Source organism: Myotis myotis, unplaced genomic scaffold (assembly GCF_014108235.1).
Source record: "Myotis myotis isolate mMyoMyo1 unplaced genomic scaffold, mMyoMyo1.p scaffold_m19_p_2, whole genome shotgun sequence".
Lineage (NCBI taxonomy): Eukaryota > Metazoa > Chordata > Mammalia > Chiroptera > Vespertilionidae > Myotis > Myotis myotis.
Window position 1 is genome coordinate 22,202,397 of NW_023416324.1, and position 6,000 is coordinate 22,208,396.

The following is a 6,000-nucleotide window of genomic DNA, read 5'->3' on the forward strand; positions in this document are numbered from 1 at the left end:
CCCATTCCGTTCTACCAATCATGAAGCGCCTTCGGCCAATTCCCCACAAGTGTAATGTGGGTTGGGTTGGCGGGTCGCGGCTCCTCAGGTCAAGTGAACCTGGAGGAGCCCGAAGGGGTTCTGGCTGCGCGGGTGTCGGGCCCCCTGGCCTTGCAAGATGGTACCGTTCGAGTGGTGGACTTTGACCTTTGGTCTTGCCACTGCGCGATAGTTTCCATCAAGCAGCGATTTGAGGAGTAAGTTCCTGCTCCAGGTAAGAAGTGGGGAGGAGATCTGTGGACACCAGAGGGCATCCCTAACCTGTACTGGAGTCCAGCGCCCATGAGTGTTTTCTCCAGGACCATCCTACCTGCTCCTTCTTGTATACGGCACGCATACCAGTGAACATCAAAAGAGAAAAATTCGGGGAGGCTGCTCAGATACTAAGGAATATCCTTGGGTTACCTTTATAATTCTACTTAAGATTAATTCAGGATGCAGAAAAGACCCATTCATCCCACTCCTAGGCTCTTTGGATAAGGCAGGAAAAATAAAAATAAAAAGTGTGGAATCAGACTAATCCCAGACAATTCTAACCCCTTGTTGCTGTGCTGGTTACTCTCTTTTAGCCATTCTCTGTCGTTCCTTATCCTGTGCATCCAGGCGAGGCTGGCTTCGCCCCCACTGCATTCGTGAGCACACTGGCCCTCCGACTTCAGGTGGAGGCAAGCTACTGGAAGGCACTTTACAAGATTACTGTCAGGAGGCGATCCGCGGGCACCAAAAGGAAAGTTCACAGCAGTTCCCGCTTCCACTTCACCCCCCAGGGTCCTAACCACTGGTCGGTTGACCAGCTCATCCCAATTTTCCCAGGACTTTCTCGGTTTTAGCACTGAAAGACTCACCTCCCAGGAATCTCCTCCATCCCAGGCAAACCAGGATAGCTGGTCACCCTTCCCACTGGCCTGCTCTTCCACGTCCCCACAGTTAGCTGAGTTCAGATAAGCGGTCTCATCTTCATTCCTTCACCTCCTCACCACTTCTCCACCCACTTCTGCCACCCCACCCCGCAACAAGAGCCGATCACCCATTCTCTTCTCTCACATCTCAGTCTACCCACCTTCTCACCCACTCTGTTACTAAGTCCTATGTTGAGGATTCCCACATGTACCTCTGTAGCACTCCTCCCTCATGTTTGGAGGGCTAACATTTATTGGGGAGTTGCCCTGTGACAGAAACACTTGCAAGAATTTTGCAAACATTATTTTACTTAATCTTCAGAGTAACTTTGTAAGGTAAGTAATGTTACTATCTCCATTTTAGTAGATGAGGAAACTAAACCTTTAAAACGCTAGTAACTGGTGGAGCCAGTATGCACAGCCTGTTCAGTCTGACTCCAGAGTTCATACTCCTCAGAAAGACCTTGCCTGAGTGCCCTCTACATTCTCCCTCTGTCCCCTGTTTTGGTTTCCCTGGTAATACTCACCTTTGCCTAAAATTTTCTATTTGTATAGTGTTGCTCCAAGAAGACAAGCACTTTGTTGCCTTTAACACCATATCCTCACTATCTAGAATAATCCTTCTCAAAGTTAAGCATGCGTCAGAATGATGTGAAGGGCTGGTAAAAACAGACTGTTTGACCCCCACTCCCAGAGTTTCTGATTCAGTATGTCTCATGTGGGGCCTAAGAATTTGCATTTCTAACAAGTTGTCAGGTGATGCTAATGCAGCTGATACGAAGACCACACTTTGAGAACCACACTTTAGAACAGCGGTTCTCAACCTGTGGGTCGCTACCCCTTTGGGGGTTGAATGACCCTTTCACAGGGGTCGCCTAAGACCATCGGAAAACACATAGATAATTATATATTGTTTTTGTGATTAATCACTATGCTTTAATTATGTTCAATTTGTAACAATAAAAATACATCCTGCATATCAGATATTTACATTACGATTCATAACAGTAGCAAAATTACAGTTATGAAGTAGCAACGAAAATAATTTTATGGTTGGGGGTCACCACAACATGAGGAACTGTATTACAGGGTCACAGCATTAGGAAGGTTGAGAACCACTGCTTTAGAACCTACCTGGCTCATGGTAGGAAAGTCAATCCATACTTGTTGAACTAATTAATTCAGTCACTTGCCAACTGTTATATTTTTACTAGAGGCCTGATGCATGAAATTCGTGCAAGAGTAGGTCTTCGCAGCTGTAGACTTGATCCCTCGAAGCCGCAGGTGGCTGCCTGGATCCTTCCCTCACAGGTGTGGTTGCTGCAGCCCCGGCTTCATCTGGAATGAAATCCAGAAGGATGTCTGGTCTAATTAGCATATTATGCTTTTATTATTATAGCTTGAACCCCCTCTGGAAGTGAATATATTAAATAATACTACTGATATTAGCATTTTTCATAACGAATTAGCATTTTTCTCTCTTTATAGAGCACCTCTTCAGTCGCCAAAGAAGCTAAGAAAAAGAGCTCTGATTTGGACAATGGGTGAAAGGGGTGAGCTAGGAAGGGAAACCTTTTATTCTATATATTAACTTGTGTCAAGCTAAAGGGAGTCTGTAATTGGAATGAGCAGTCTGTATTCTCAATTTTGGTGAGTGGCACCATAACCCATCACTCACCAATTCAGAAACCTGAAAGTCATCTTGACTCCTCTCTATGTCTTGGCTCTCAAGATTAATTATCCAAAAAGCTCTGCGTATGAAGTTGATAGATGGCAACAAGGGAAAGATCTCAATGTTCACTCTGCAGGGATAAGTCTGAACTTGTCCCACAAATGACTTTGTGACCTTGGGGAAGACATTTAGTTTCTCAGAACCTTGTTTTATCCATTTGAAATTAGAAAACTTTGGATTTGAGATCATGATTCTCAAATGGGTTTAAATGATAGAGTACCTAGAAGTAAGGTCCTCTGTAGGAAATGCTTCATAGTACTGACACATTCAATCTGGTCATATAAGTCAGGAAACACTTTCACTAGTAGGATCTATTAGTATATCATCGAAAATTAATATAAAAAATCAATTCTGAAATTATCCTATAGAATAAAATGCTAATATGCAAAGTGTTCCCACTGGTGGGAGTTCAACCGACTGGGTGTTATACGTGCACTGACCACCAGGGGGAAGCATGGACCATGGCCGGTGCCTGTGATGTGGCGTGGGCAGCAGTGGAGGTGCTGCTGGCCCTGATGGGCCCCAATGAGAATGGGAACGCGGTGGGATAGTGGAGCAGATGAGCAGGTGGTGCCAGGCCAAGGTGGGTGTGAGCGGGGCCCCCGATTGCCCCGCCAGTTGCCCCACAGATCAGCCCTGATTGCTGGCCAGGCCTAGGGACCCTACCTGTGCAAGAATTTCGTGCACCAGGCCTCTAGTATATCTATGAAATAATAAGCAATGTAATTTAACATACTCAGCCCATTCTAAATTTATATTTGCTTGCTGGAAGGCAAACAAAAGCAGATTCCAAAGGTTTGTGAAAGTTTGAAGGGAAAACATTGATTAAATCATATCTTGTGAAAGCTTGAAGGGAAAACATTAATTAAATCATATCTTTTAGTTGATTTTTTCGGAAAAAAGAGAACAGCTTATGGAGAACAGCTACCATATTAAAGTTTTAGTACTAGCATTCCTCTGGAGTAAGGTGTGAGAACCACTTGCTTTTCTAAAGTCCTATGTCAGGAGGACTTCAAAAGTCTAGTTTTTAGATTCCTTCATTTGTAGATAAGCACTGCCACCTCGTGGCAGGATTTTGTCATGTCAGTTCCCCTATCTTTTTTTTAATTTAAAAGGTATTCAAAGAGTTGTTTAAACTTTCCTTTGGTGCAGTGAAATAATCGCATCTCTCAGAATCTGCTTTTAAAAATTCGTACTGTAATCCCATACAATTATGAAGCTTATTTTGGAGAGTGTGCTGCTTGAAGGCCCGGACTGTTTTTCTTGCGTAAGGTAGTACCCACTGACCTTTAAAAATGTCACAGCACCTGACACATAGTGGGTGTTTAATGGATAATTGTGGAATAAATGATTAAAATACTATGGCCTGAAAAACAAAACCAAGCAACACCGGGGCGTTTTGCCAAGGCATGACAGCACACACATACACCATCAGCTTCTTGTATAACTTTTGGCAACCTAACGTACCTATAAAATATTCATCCACTCATTCAACATTCAACAAACCTTAAGCACCCATTTTAAGCCTACGCTAGACACGGAAAATATAAAGGTAAGTAAAATACAATCTTATTCTCAGACAGGTTTCCATTGCTGGCTGGAGACAGGTAAGCAAACCAGCTGTGTAATAGTGGAAGTATGTACAATAGCTCTGGGGCCCCAAGCGAGGGGCAACTGACTTTGCCTGGGGTAAGTCAGGAGGCGACTCCCGAACTGAGTTTCAAAATGGACTGGAGTTCTCCAGGCTGGCACAAGGAGGAAACGGCATTCCAGGTATGTGTAGGGGCTTGATAAAGCATGTTGTGTTTGGGGAACTGAAAGTAGGTCAGTATGACTGGAGCATAGGATGTGTGTGTGTGGTAGGGGTGAGGATGGCCAGCACAAAGGCTGAAAGTTAAAACGGGGGAGAAAAAGTGTAGAATGCTGTGCTTAGAATTTAGCTTTCAGACTCTATGAACTGGGCAGCTGGGCGGGTAGGAGGGTTGTTACGAAGGAGAGCAACATGGTTAGATCTATGTCTGAGAAAGATTATTCTGGTAGCATCTGAAGGATGGATTTGGAAGGCGATTAGACTGGAGGCAGGAAGACCAGTTGTCTAGGTGGGAGATTATAAGGACCTGAACTAGGTCAGTGATAGTAACAATGGGGAGGAGGAGACAGGTTGGGAAATAGAGGCAAAATTGACAGGGCTTGTTGGACGACTAACCTTGAGGGGCAAGGGACAGTGGAGTCAGTGTGACTGTGTGACTCTCAGGTTTCTGGATTGGTTGAGTGACAGATTATGGTGCCATTCACCAAAATTGAGAATATATGGCACAAATTCCAAATTCAGACTCACTTTAGCTTGGTACAAGTTAATACGTGGAACAAAAGGTTTTCCCTTTCTAGCTCACCCCTGTCCACCAATTGTCCAAATTGGAGCTCGAGTTCTCTTCAGCCCTCCCCCCTCCCCACCCCCCCCAGCTTTTCTGGAGACTGAAGAGGTGTTTCCCAGGCACAGGCTCATCTCTCCATTCCATTGCAGCACCCAAAACGTTAATTCCATTCATATATTTTCTCTTTAATTCCCTTTTCCTTTCTGGACACCTACCAGGAAAAATGTATAAGAGGAATTCCTCTACCCTGTTTTATTCAATTTTTTGCCTCGGGCTTTTTTAATTCAGTTTTTCTAAAAACCCACGTGTTTTCACGACCAACCTTTGCCTAAGGCCCTATAGAAACTGAGCGGCTTGGTGGTGCCAGTGGTGTTTATGTGGACACTTGCATACTCAGGATTTGGTCAATTACGTCTCAATCACATACATATGCCTCAACCAGTCTAGGGAGACTCTGCCCATATATGTGATTTGGGGGCAGGGGATTCTATCATAGGACAGATGGTTTCTGTTCCACACCTGCTTTGTATTACATTTTTAATTGAATGTGAATGCCTGACCCCCTTCAAGACATGCCAGATAATTCAACTGTACCTAGAAGGGTAGAGTCTTACAGGAGTAAGTAACTCCTTCAAGCACAATATAGTTAGAGTAGGGGAAAGAACACTTCCTAAGATAGGAGGTGGTACTAGGCAAACAAAACAATATTGTTCCCACTGTAGGCCCAAAGGATGGCTATAGTAGTGGTATTCATGCAGGGGCTAGATCAGGGTTGTCATAATGACCTTGCCTCTCCTGGAATTTAGTGAGTAGGGCCAAGGTTGCTAAATATCTGAGAAACACTGAAATAGGCAACAAGGAAGAGGAAGAGTATTTTAGGTAGGGGAAATGGAATGGGTAAAGGCATGGGGACATGAGTGACCGTAAGATTTTCAGGGACTTGCTCAACTAAAGC